Raw genomic sequence first — 14,440 nt, 5'->3', positions numbered from 1 at the left:
GAGTCACTGTAAACCAGGAGATCTGTCTAAAACAGACAGGCACCACAGAGACGGATAACTAGCTCAAAGAAGTACAAGGCCAGGAAGTATCACAGGGATGCAGCGTCAGGTAAATGGGGATTTGGTAGTGGTGCTTACTGTGTGTAGCACATTTGTAAGACTTCAGTGAGAAATATAGATTCCAAAAGAAGGCAGGTGGGAGCTTCACCAGATAAAATCAAGGCTAGAAGAAGAGTTAGAAAAAAAAAAAAAAGACATCCTGGGGATTTTTCTTTTTATAACCATTTAAAGCAGTTAAAACTGTAAAATTAATCATCTTTGTTTATGAAGAATCATTTGAAGAATATGTGTTTTCTCAATTAATCTTTTATACTGCAAAAGCAATCTGTGCCATTGGAACAAATGACATAATCCAAAAAAAGCATATGGACAAAAAGTTTCTTCCCACACCTCCTAATTTCTACTCCACTTAGGGTAACCAGTTTAACTGCTTAAGTTGTGTATCACTCCCTAAACTTATCCATAGTTATAAAAACATAGCTAATTGGCTTTTCGTTGTTTTTTTTCTTGAACACGAATTCTAACATATTACCAGACCATTGCTTTATTCACTTTACTGTATATTCACAATATCTGGCCAGGTCAAGTGCCACAGATCTAACTCAGTCTTTTACTAGCTAAATCCATAGTATAGATGACCCTACTATAGAACCATTTGTTGCCTTATTGATGAAAATGTAAATTGATCTGGGCTTTTATCACAACCCATAGCACTACAATAAACACCCTTATATCCATATCTTTATCATAGAATTCTTTTATTTCCACAGGGAGATTCCCAGTAGTGGGGCCAATGGATCAAAGATATTTCTTTTTTTTTTTTTTTAAGATTTTATTTATTTATTTGACGGAGATAGAGACTGCCAGCGAGAGAGGGAACACAAGCAGGGGGAGTGGGAGAGGAAGAAGCAGGCTCATAGCGGAGGAGCCTGATGTTCGGCTCGATCCCAGAACGCCGGGATCACGCCCTGAGCTGAAGGTAGATGCTTAACAACTGCGCCACCCAGGCGCCCCCAAAGATATTTCTTATTTCAATATATATTGCATACTTTTTATCCAAAGGGTTGTAATGATTCACACCTCCATCAGGAACATACTAAGGATGTCTGTCTCCCTCATTGTCATCAGGCACTAAGTCCCACTCCAGGTCAGCACCTGAAGAAGGGGCATATTTAAGTATCCTTGGACTGTTTGGATCAAGTTTGGCCTCCAAAATTGTACATTTTCATTGAATCCATTCTTGCTTATTGAACCATTTTCTTCTCTTGCTGACTTCATTTTCCTTCTTCAGATTGCAAAGACTAGAGCACCGGTAAGCAACCAGATTCTCAGCAGTTCTTCCTGTGTTTTCTCCCACAAACACAGTTATCCTTAAAGGCAACCATACAAGTGGAAATTAAAAGGTGCCCAGGAACATAAAATCCACATTTGACACCTTGCCTGACTTCTCATAGTCTCTGAACACACAGGCTTCTTTGTACCGCCCTAACAAAACCTAGAGTAGATGTGGGGTGAAGAACATAGGTTTGGACATCAGACAAACTGGAATTCAGACTCCATCACTTTTTGCCCGCTGTGTCATTAAACACTATGGCCTTGTCTATAAAATGGCACCAATACATCCTATATTTAATATTGTCTATTCATACTAAATGGTATAATCTGTATAAAGTGCTTAGCAAAGTGTTTGGCATTTATTGATTGTTATATGATTAGTCACAAAATTTGGATATTTCCTTTGAAATATAAACCATAGATATGAAAATTATTGGACATTTAAACCCACAACCAAATGTTATCTTTTTAATGAGAAACTTTAAACTTAAACTGGAAATAATTTTTTGTTTTCCTTTATTCCAGGTGTTGGTTGATGGCTTGTTTGGGGCCGAGTTCTGTGGTACAGGCTAGGGCAGACACGAAGAAGACTAACACTTAACTTCAGTCCTGAAGAAGAAGCTGACAGTCTAAATGGACTGAAGCATAATCCAAGTGATGTGCTTTAAGAGAAGGAACTGAAAGGAATGATGGAATAATTGTAACAGGAGAGATTAAGCCCTGGAGGGTCAGGAAATGCTTTGCCAATACCTGGCCATTTCAGGATCGTGGCATTTTTCATGTCCAGGTACACACACACACACACACACACACACGCACTCACCTTTCTAAGATTTTCTACTAAAACATTTATTTTTTCATTTTTTAAATATTTATTTATTTATTTGAGAGAGAGAGCGCGCGCATGAGCAGGGGGTGGGGAGCAGAGAGAGAAGAAGAAGCCGCCTCCCCGCTGAGCAGGGAGCCCAATGTGAGGCTCGATTCCAGAACCCTGGGATCATGATCTGAGCCAAAGGCAGAAGCTTAACCCACTGGGCCACCCAGGCACCCCAACATTTATTTTTTCTGAAGGTTTTTTTTGTTTTGTTTTGGGGTAGATACATGCAGCAGAATATTATTCAGCCTTCAAAAGGAAATTTTGGCATGCTACAATACAAATGAATCTTGAAGGCATTATGTTAAGTGAAATAAGCCAAACACAAAGGAACAAATACAGTGTGATTCCACTTCTGTGAAGTCCCGTTTCGGTAAGTGGTGAAAATCATAGAGACAAAAAGTAGAATGGTTGTGGCCGGGGGAGGGGAAATGAGGTGTTCGTGTTTGATGGGTACAGAGTTTCCATTTGGGAAGATGAAAAAGTTCTGTGAATAGATGGTGGTGACCGCTGCAAGACAGTGTGAATGTGCTTAATGCCCCTGAACTAGACACTTAAAAATGGTCCAAACAGCAAACTGTATGTGCGGTATGTTTTACCACAATAAAATAAAAGAATAAAAACATTTTTGTTTAGCACAAATGGTTGTCCATTTCATTCCATCACTGTGTTCTTGCTGTCTCCTTGCATTTCAGTAGCTTTTCTGACTTTACGTGTCCTGACAGTTTAAGCACTAGCTCAGGGATCAGAGCTCTGGCTTACTCAAATCTGGGTTCAATTTCTGTATCAATCATTTACATAGGGCTAATAAAGCCATTTACTTCACAGGATTGTTGTGAAAACTAAATGAGATAATACTTGTAAATACCGGAACACAATATCTGACATATGTAAGTGCTCAATAAATTTTACCATTATGGGGTGCCTGGGTGGCTCAGTCGGTGAAGCATCTGCCTTTGGCTCGGGTCACGATCCTGGAGTCCTGGGATCAAGCCCCACATCAGGCTTCCGGCTCAGTGGGAGTCTGCTTTTCCCTCTCCCTCTGCTCCTCCCCCACTCCTCAACTCATGTTATCTCTCTCTCTCTCTCACTCACTCTCTCAAATAAATAAATAAAATCTTTAATAAAAAATAATAAATTTACCATTACTGTTATTTATTTATTTAATAATTGCTCATTCCTAGGCAGGCATGAGTGTCCATCTTTGGCTCCTTTTTTAGAAGTTGTATAGCTTGGAATAACTAGGATCATAGATTTGTGTGAAGAAAATAATAAACCAACCAATTGAATTATCCCACTGGAAACTCAGTGGAACGATCTGACATATACTTCCCAAAACATTCTCTTTAGGCCTCCCATTGAGCTTGCTGCTGGCACTGTCAACATAAGTCTGGAATATATTAAGTAAGTTCTTAACCATCACGATACAAAATAGAAATATTAATCTATTTGGGGATCATTTTTTTTTATTGCAGAGGTTAAGGAAAACCAGTGGTTTAAGCCTAGGGGCCAAAGGGAGAATGGGGACCCAGTTATTAAATAGATATGCAACCTGAGACCTCACCAGTTGCCAGTCAGGAATCCGAAAAGTTCAGTATCAAGGCAGATATGATGCATTCACTCAGCACAACCATTGCTCGTGTAAGGTGGAGAAGGGGTGGCAGGCATGGAGTAAACAGTTCATTCAAGTCGGTCCACAGCTGTGCCTGGACTTGACGGATTCATTCATTTAGACAGTTTGTGCCAAGAAATATGGCAGGTGAGTAGATAGCAACGATGTCATAGGGGAAGTGTTCCCCACTACAAATATTCTAGGCACTGCACCGAGTGCCGTGTGCTTTGTAGTTTACTCAAGAGCCATCGTCAGTTTGGAACATGTTTGAAAGAAGGTGAAGCCAAGTATGTAGATTTAATTTTATTTAGATGCAATTACATGGTCATGGAAACTTGTTGAAGAAGTTCATTGAGCTGCTTCTTCAGGTTGAGTACTCTGTTTAGAATTAAAGGCTTTGAGAAATTTATCATCGCCTCAGTGGTCCGCACGATTTTACTTTCTTCCAGATGTGGTCATAATGTTCGAACCCTCAGAAGACACACACAATACCTCATTTTTTCTCATTCTATTTCTCTCTTTTCGGCTCCCTTTACGTGACTGATCCATCAGTGCTGGTACATGCTGGCAAAGAATAAGTCACGTAAATATCAGAGCCAGTTTCTCTTTACGGGGTTTCTTCAATATCCCCACAATTACACTCTGTGGAGTGCAGGGACGAGAGTCAGCGTTAGAACTGACCCACCAGCTGCCCCTTGCCCAGTTTCTTCACCAAGGGAAGGTGATTTGACACAAAACAGACAAACTCAGCACAAGGCAGCTAGGATATAATTTATCTTATTTTTAATCTGGTTGGAAATCAATAGAAGCACAGATTTTGAAGAATTGTAAAGCCAAAGAATGGAAATGAAGTCGAAATTCAGATGTGAGCCATGGACTTTAACGTGTATGAATTGTTCTTGGTGTTTCTATAGTGGCATAGAAAGTACAATCCAGATAATGTGTGGTTTATTACACATCAATCTTACCAGAATGATTCCATTTCAGAAGAAATACATTAAGCTGAAATTAGGCTGTGCTCACCAAGACTTAGTAACCATGCCATTTTGGAAAGGAGTATATAAATTCCAGAACTGTTTGGCAATGTGGTGAACAATGCTTGGTCCTTGATTGTACATTCGCTTTTATGAAACCATTAAGATGGAAGCTGAGTATCACTATAAATTATGTAAACCTTGGGTCAGAATAATTCCATCTCTAAAGAATCATATTCTTATAATCTCTACTACAAATGGTCAGTGATTAACATGGGGTCTGTAACTTAATGTAAGCCCCCCAAAAGCAGGGGCCTCAGGTTATTCACAGCTGTATCTCCAGCTTCTGGAACAGGGCCTGGGATGCAGAAGATACCCAATCTACATTTACTGTTTTCCAATTTTCACTTAGAAATAATTTTAGACTTACAGAAAAGTTACAAAAAGAGGTGAGAGAGTTCCACTTATGCCTTGTCCTCCCCCAGCTTCCCCTAAAGTTAGTATCTTACATAACCCTAGAACAATCCCAAAACAGGAAAACGATATTGATTCAATATTGTTAACTGGCCCATAGACCTTCTTAGAATTTCTCTGGTTTCCGCCACTAATGTCCTCTGACTTGTCCAGGATACAATTCAGGTCCCCAGCTTGAATTTAGTTGTGATTGCTCCCTCGTCTGGGACAGTTTCTTAGTCTTTTTGTCTTTCGTGACCTTGGTATTTTTGAAGGGTATTGGCCAGTTATATTACAATGCCCCACATTTGGGGTTTGTCTGATGTTTCCTGCTGATTGGATCGAGGTTCTGCATTTTTAGCAAGAATACCACAATAGTGATGTCTGGTTCTTCTGAATGCATTCTATCAGATGTACACAATGCCAATTTATTTCTGGTTTTGATTGCTTTGCTCACGTAATTAAGGTGGTGTCTGCCAGGTCCCTCCCTATAAAGTTACTATTTTATAATAAGACGCTTCGAGACACTGCAGATGCCCTGTTTCTAATCAAACTTTCACTCAACTCATTTTAGTATCCATCAATGATTCTTGCCTGGAACAAGTGATTATCTGTTTCCATTATTCCTTCTACATTTATTCATTGGAATCTACTGTAAGGAACAGGTGTCCCTTCTCCATCGTTCCTTTATTTCTTCATCTATTTATGTAAGTATGGGCTCATGGAAATTTATTTTATTATAACCCACTATCACCATTATTTATGTTGTTGCTCACTTGCTCCCACATTTGGCCATTAGGAGCGTCTTCAGATTGGCTCCTGTGTCTTTCAACATGCCATCATCATTTTTTGAGCACTTCTTTACTTTTTAGTACTCCAAGATGTTTCAGGATCATCTTATATTTCCCTTGCTAATTTCCTGAGGATGCGGATCTCCTTTATTGGATGATGGTAGTTAGAAACCAAGATTGGTCCCTAGATGTGCTCATTTTATTGGAGTGTCATTGCCTCCAGGCCCTTTCATGGACAAAGCTATGAAATCCATAGACATGTATATTTAGTTTCTATCTATCTATCAATCTATCCATCTATCTTTAAAACAATGAGTTCATACTGATACCTTCCATCCCAGTCTAACATCACACAGTTCATTCTAGCCTTCTTCCCCCTTATTTGTAACTTCTTTCTCATAGGATAGCAGGAGACCTTTCTCTCATTACCCACAATAAATTTACTTACTTGCTCAATCCTACAATGCATATAGAGTAATCTCAGAATTGCTAACCTACCTCTGTGAAAAACAGATTTACTGACTAGAGTAGGATATTTGTGTACAGTTCATTTTGTCTTTAACTTTACAGTGTACAGCCAAAATACGGATTTTCAAGGTTACTTATGTAAGTGCTTTCCTTTCCCACTCCCTTCACTATGGTTATATTATTCACTATGTTTATATTATTCACTTGGATAGAATTAAATTCATTTTTTACTGTTTGTATTCCATTTTGCTCCTCCTCTTTGCTTTACTTATTTATTTTGGGAGTATGTGAAGCATTGATATGGTTCTTAGAGTCAAAAACATTCTTTTTCCCTCCTTGGCATAATAAACAGATACATGCGTACTTTCTTAGATCACCCCCATTTTTACTTGAAGGGTTAAATATTATATTCTTTTTTGTACTTTGCTTTTTTTCACTTAATATATCCTGGAAATTACTCCATATCAGTTCATAGAGCACTTCCTCACTCTTGTTTACAGCTGAATAGTACTCTGAACAATACTGAATAGATATTTTGCAATAAGCAACTAAGGCTTCGGTGAATAACCATTCATAGATTGATAGTTAGTTAGATAGATGATAGATAGATAGATAGATAGATAGATAGATAGATAGATAATAGATATCCATATCCAGATAGATAGATAGGGTATAGATATATCTATATATCCATATCTATCTATCTATACCAGAAACTGAAGAGACATACCAGGTGCTGTGTTTCGTTCCTTGTGGTAGGGGATGCAAAAGCAAGAATTCTTCTTTAATTTGGAGAAGGTATCTCGGCACACATCTGCTCACTGGACCCCTGAAAATTTCCTGAATGGCAGGTCCCTGAATTTCCACCATCCTGCCAGGCTTCTGCAGTCCTGCTCTGTCATGTGAGGTCATCAAGTAATGGATCACTGTTATACAGGATGTCCAGGCAGTTCCTATTTCTTTGTACTATGTGATAACAAAGGATGGAAAATTTCAAAATACCCCGGAGCAAAACAGCAAATGAACGTTGTTGTCTGTTCCATGTAAATACAAGCTGTTTCTTTTCAAATGGAAAAGAACATATTTGCCAAATCACTGGCCACACAATATGTACCTGAAGCCTTATTAATCTGCTTTAGCAACAATACTGCTCTGTCCAGCAACTGCGAAGGAACTACAGCTTGGTTTAGATTGTGGTATACTACCATCATTTTCTGCAGGTGCCAGACTGGCTATTCAAATGAAGATGTGATAGGAGGGACCACTACTCTGTATCCTTTCACGCTTTAACAGAAGCATGAGTCTGTGATGCAGTATTGCACTGATTTCCTAGTCTGACCTGGGGAGTGGTCAGAGGGCAGTTTTACAGGCTCATTCCTAGTCTTTTCCACTATGATAGCTCTTACCCCACAAGTCGAGGACCCAAAACTGCCAATTTTTTCCCCACACATTAATAAACTTTGTTTTGTCTTTTATCAAGGGATAGCAAACTCCATTATGGGATTAAATATCCCATATTTCAGATAGACTTTTTGGACACCCATCCTATTACCTAAGTTACAGTGAGATTGGTAAGCATACTCTGGTTACGGTTCCTAAAAATTTTATAAGCAATATGATTTAGACTTCTGTAGCCCAGTGATCTACTTGGAAAAGACAGTAAGTGTATTGCTAGGGCAGCGCTCAAATGCTAGGATCTTGTCCATACTCACTATGGCTCTTGAAGTCAAGGGGACCCAGCTCTGCACTGCACCTCTGCAGCATTCACCAGTTGTCATCCCAGGTGACCGTGACCGCCTCCTCCACTTCCCATACCTTCTGCATGTCCTTTCACCTGAGCCCACCTTGTCTCCATGCCCAGTAACCAGATTCTGACTCTTACACCCACTGATCACCCCTATGGTTGAGGCAACTTCTGTAGTACCCTCCTGGTTTCTTGGGTCTCACTCCCCCTGCTTCATTTTCAGCTGTGTAGTCACCTCTGCTGCCTCAGATAAGAGAGACCTCTGCTCTCAGCCCTTGACCTTCAGGAACTCCCTATTCCCTTGCTGGTCAGCTCAAGTCCTATTCCTCCTGGAGAGAGAACATTTGGACATATTTCACTCGGATTGTGGAAAGCATTGATATTGTTCATCCAAGAGGATAAACTAGGGTTATCAAGTGTGCATATTTGAGCAAATCAATAAAGGATAGAAGAATCCTAAGAATTAAAAATCAATTTATTAATTTGAATTAAAAACAGAGGAGTTTTCAGTTTTACAAGCCCTTCTAAGCAGTCTTCCCACAGGACAACCCATGGGCTCTGAATATTCCCTGCATTCGGAAGTTTATCTATTGGCTGTGAATAGAGCTCATTGCTGACATATGCACCTATCTTCCTGCCTTCAACATGAATACCAGTTATAAACATGTGTAGTGTCTGAACATCACATAATAAATCTTGGGTTTTGTGTTTTGTGTTTTTGTTTTTGTTTCTGTTTGGGGGGCTTTGGGGGGGTGTTTAGAGCACATACAGAAAAAAATCAGTACATAGATCGGACCTGGAGGAGGATGAGTGATGGCAGCTGGTATCCAACTAATACAGCTAGCCAACTTTATTTTAGCATTTTTCTATCAATATACATATATGAAATTTGTAATCCAAAACAAAGTAGGATTATAATTTGGATTTATAAGTACTTTTTTAAAAACCTCAGATGCCAAAACAGAGCTTATTTGAAAGTAAGCATCTTTTTCATATGAACAATTTCGAGCTCATAGAAACAGATCAGATTTATTAGGGAAATGAACATAGGGAGATTTAAAAATCCATTAATGTTGAACTGTTACACTACACAATTCCAGTTCCAGTTATTTCACTGCTTCTGATGGCATGACAACACATTATAGTCTTGCCATTGTTAACTGGCCTGATTTAAGGGAAATCTTCTCTAAAGCCTTCCCTGGAAGGCAGCTAGCCTCATCTGCCATTTCTAAACTAAGCATCATTAGCTAACTGGTGACTTCCTTCTGCAACTTCCTCATGTCAGTGAAAGATATTGATCTATGAGTCATTAGACTTGCATTTAGCTTTGCCTTTCAGATACCAAGGCTGGGCGGCCTTGCTGGGGCATGGGAGAGAGAAGCAGTCCCTCTTTCCACCTTCCTCAAATCCCACTAGTGAGGTAGCACTCAGAGGCCAGAGACCCTTAAGGGGCATTTAGGGAAGACAGCAACGAAGGCTGGCAGAACCATTCTGTGCGGGAACAGCCATGCCGTTCTCCGTTCTTCCCCAAGCCAGATCTCCCTCTTACTTGAAATCACAATCTTAACCTAAGAGAAGATGACTCTCAACTTCTGCTTTTAAAAGTAATACACTCTAATCAATATATAATAGAATATTCACGTTTTCTTTCAGTGCTCACGATTCACCTTTCTTCATTGCAATCACTGCCTGTCTTTACCAACCTTAACTTCTTCATGTTTATCATTTTCTAATATCAGCTTTTTCATTTTCAAATAAATCATCTTTTTTTCCACTCTGGAATTTGAAAATCCTGATATTCCTAAACCTTGAAGCTACAGCCTTGGGCTTTCTCCGGCTCCCTGCTATCTGGATCTCAATATTTGTCATTGCTGCACTGGGCAACTATTCTCACTGTGGGTGTTAAAGGATCTCCTGATTAAAGTGCCACTATTTAAAAAATTTTTTTTCAAGATTTTATTTATTTATTTATTTGAGAGAGAGAAAGAGAGAATGAGAGAGAGACAGAGACAGAGAGAGACCACAAGCAAGGGGAGGGGCAGAGGGAGAAGCAGACTCCCCTCTGATCAGAGAGCTCAATGTAGGGCTCCATCCCAGGACCCCAGGATCATGACCTGAGCCAAAGGCAGACACTTAACCAACTGAGCCACCTAGGGACCACCCCCAACTTTTTTTTTTTTCTGTTAGAGAGGGAGTCGGGGGAGGGGGGTAGCTGAGTTGAGAGGTGGAGAACATCAGTGTTCTGACGATGTTGCTTGAACGTCCACATACCCCTAAAGCACTTTGTCCCCTTAGAATTTCCAGTTTCAAGATCCAACACATTCTCCATTTTTGCTGGACCAGGTTTGAGTTGGGTCTCTGTCACTTGCCACCAACACACAGATATACCACCTACCCCACAGCTTCCTTGACCACTTAGACGCTTCATCTCCAAGCAGAAGAACTTAGAGAGATTTAGTCTTTAAGCCTGTTTGTAACACAAAGTCAGAAAGGCCCAGAATGCTCAACAAGAACACAAAGCCTCAGGTGAGGTTGTACATTCGAAGACTTGGCCAGAGCATCCTTGACCTTGGGCCATATGCTTACTTCCTCTTATTTCAGTTCTCCCAAGATTCTGTTTTAGCAGCTGGGGTCTCCAAAGCATTTCATTAATTGCTTTTTCTTTTCACTGTCTATGTAAGCAGCAAAAACAAAAACCAAGAATAGAACGAAAGAAAAAAATATCCATGCATAAAGAGCCAACAAAAAACTTTATTCAATTTTTACAGAAAATGGGAATCATTCTGTTTTTAGTATTTTGACCTTTTTACTCCTTTTTTTTTTTTTTTTTGGTCAGTGAATCTAGAAGAGCAAACCACTCTTGTCATTCCCTGCCTGCTCTTCCATTGACGAGGAGAAGGAAAACCATCCATGTATAAGTGAAGTTCAGAAATCTGGCCGGTCTATTAGGAGTCATTTAACAGAGTGCCCTCACATCTCTGCTCTAGAATTCAGTGGGCTGAATTCCAGCCTTTGTTAAATTAATTAAACAAGGAAGCCTTTAGCCTGAGGTGTCTCTAATGCCCCAGTGGAACTATGTAAACAAATGAAAATCTAAGCCTGGAAATGCCTCAAGGTTAAGAAATCAAAACTTAAGGACAGCTAATCACAAATGGCCAATGAGGCTTGAAGCTACAGCCAATCAAATAACATCCTTTCTCTGCCCGCACACCTTCTCCACACCAAGTCTTCCCTGGCTCTTGGCAGCAGAGTGCACCTAACCATTTCGGGTTTGGCACTGCCCAACTGGAATCAATTTTTGCTCAAATAAACTCCTAAAAATTTTAATATGCCTCAGTTTATCTTATAACACCCTGTAGACATGACTCAGACATGAACCTATTTGCTTATGCCTGTCAGGCCTGTGGAACCAATCTGAGAGAGAGAGAGTACGAAGGAAGGATGCTCCATCTAGTAATGTGAAGTCCTAACTCCCCTGGAAAAGAAGCAGCCTTGTAAATTATAGGGACAGGAAGAGGTTCTTATGGGAGGAAGGGCCTTAAGGGCTTAGGCAATTCAACCACTGAGGTGGGATTATGTTGTGGAAATGTGTTTGTTCCAACGGTAATGTTCTGGATTATCAGAAAAATGGGGGCATGCTAATGAGGATTCCTGCCAATGGGGAACTCTCAAAGGAGACGGGACCCGCTCAAGGCCTAGCCTCCTGTCTGGGCAGCCCTCTCTCTCTAGCAGAGGTTTTCCAAGCTGAGTAACTGAGACTCAGGAAGGAAATGCTGTGGGAAGGAGACAAATCTGGGGATAAGACAACCCTCGTGGGCTAGTGCTGTGGGTTTCTGGGGAGATGAATGGGCATTAGATGCTCTGCAAGAGAGTAGTTGTCCAGAGGAAGCATGTTTAGGGACTACACTGCACACAGGATGGGGGGGGGGCTGCAAACTTGGAGTATGGGGAGAGATTCCTGGACCCCGCCCACAACTACTGAAACTGATTATTCAAGTATGGAGAACTAGAAACCTAATGTTAAACATTTTTTAAAGAATAACCCACTCACATTTGATCAAATTGAAAGATTGTTTTATTAATATATTACTACTTATACTACTTATATACTGAAGTCTGATTTTTGGTTACTATTATGTTTCATTACTCTCTTTTCTTTCCTCATCAATACTTCTATTGATATCCCTAAACTTACTGTACAATTACTGTACTAATTTCACATTTTACTATCTGACAGGGCAAATTTCTCTTCATTACTTCTTAAAACTTTTTCCTACCTATTCTTGAATTTTTAAGTATTTTTTCAGGTTCTCCCAATGATCTCAATGAGATATTAGTTAGGATCACACTAAGTCTACTCACGTGGAAAGACTCAACATTTTTCAATCTCTCTTTCCAATGTGGAAAATGGACTATGTCTCCACTTTATTCAGATCTACTTGTATATGTCTCAAACTGTTTAGAGTTAGTCTTAAAAATCCTTACTGTTCTTGTTAAGACTATTGCCAGGCACTTTATTTTTTTGGTCACTGTTGTAAATAAGACCTTTTCCCATAATGATTCCCAATTACTTATCATTGAATCAAAAGAAAGCTATCGATTTTTTGGAGATTACTTGAAATACTGCCATTTTGTTGAGCTTTTGTTTTGTTTTGTTTTTGTTTTTGTTTTTAGAGGGAGCATGCATGCAGGGGAAGGGGGGCAAAGAGAGAGGGAGAGAAAGAATCTTAAGCAGGCTCCATGCCATGACCCTGAGATCATGACCTGAGACGAAATAAAGAGTCAGACACTTAACTGACTGAGCCACCCAGGTGCCCTTGCTGAGTTTTCTTATCAAATCAAACAGGTTTTCCATTTATTCTTGTTAGGGGTCTACTTAGATTATCATCATGCATAGCCAATATGATTATCTGGACTCTTCTTTCTCATTAGAAATGCTTCTTATTTCTCCTTCATGCTCTATAGTAGAGGTGATGACAATTGCTTGGTTCATTTTTTTTTTTTAAGTGCATGATTCTTAATCAGCAAAACAGAATGTCCATGCTCAAGCTTTGTGCCAGAGAATACAACTTTGACCTGGTTACTGTGTAACTATTATCCAAACAGTCCAGAGAAACGGTGCTTAGGGTGGGTAGTCTGAAGGACATGAATCGATTCTCTGGTAGTTTAGATTTTATCCCTGGATCAAATTAGATTGTCAGAGAGCCTCACACTTGCTCTGCACCGTGTTGGCCCTGCAGAGTTGTCTTTGCAGAGTTGTGCTTTGCCTTCCTTCCTTGAATTACATCAAGAAAGGTTTAAAACCACCTGAAAAATCTATCACGACTATTTTCAAGGGTTTTCTTTAGGTCATTGTCCATGTCATCACTTAGTAACTGAAACATAAAGAAAGACCTATGATTTTTTTAAAAAATAACACCCGCAATACTATAGAATACTACAGTCCCAGAAATAATTGTTGGTATAACTCACTAATGTTAGATTTTGGAGTCCCTGGTCCTCCAAATTACATAGTCTAAAGTGTTGTGGGGGGTGCCTGGGTGGCACAGCGGTTAAGCGTCTGCCTTCGGCTCAGGGCGTGATTCCGGCATTATGGGATCGAGCCCCACATCAGGCTCCTCCGCTATGAGCCTGCTTCTTCCTCTCCCACTCCCCCTGCTTGTGATCCCTCTCTCGCTGGCTGTCTCTATCTCTGTCAAATAAATAAATAAAATCTTTAAAAATAAAAAAATAAAATAAAAATAAAGTGTTGTGGGGCTAAGTTGTCCTAATGGGGCTCTGGTAGTGGAGGGGTTGGATTAATTCCTAAATGTCTAAGTAGATAAAGTTATCTTAAAACCATCCTGTTCAATATGGAAAACAAGAACACATCTGAGTGAAAGAAGTCAGAGGAAGGTCTCTCTACCAGAGGGAAAGAACAGATATATGGATCATTAGTAGAAGTCCATTTATATGAAAATCAAAAGCTGCATACTTGTATAACCTGAATCCCAAATCCTCTCGTTGAAAAGTGGATTATGATCATAGCTTTGGCTTTTATGTAAGATTATTACCAGAAATAACTATATGAGAATTGTTTCTGAATTTATTATAAAAAATACTGTCAAGAACCTCATCCAAAGGTTCCCA

The sequence above is a fragment of the Ursus maritimus genome, unplaced genomic scaffold (assembly GCF_017311325.1).
Source record: "Ursus maritimus isolate PB19 unplaced genomic scaffold, ASM1731132v1 scaffold_18, whole genome shotgun sequence".
Taxonomy (NCBI): Eukaryota; Metazoa; Chordata; class Mammalia; order Carnivora; family Ursidae; genus Ursus; species Ursus maritimus.
Note: the sequence above shows the minus strand (reverse complement) of the source record.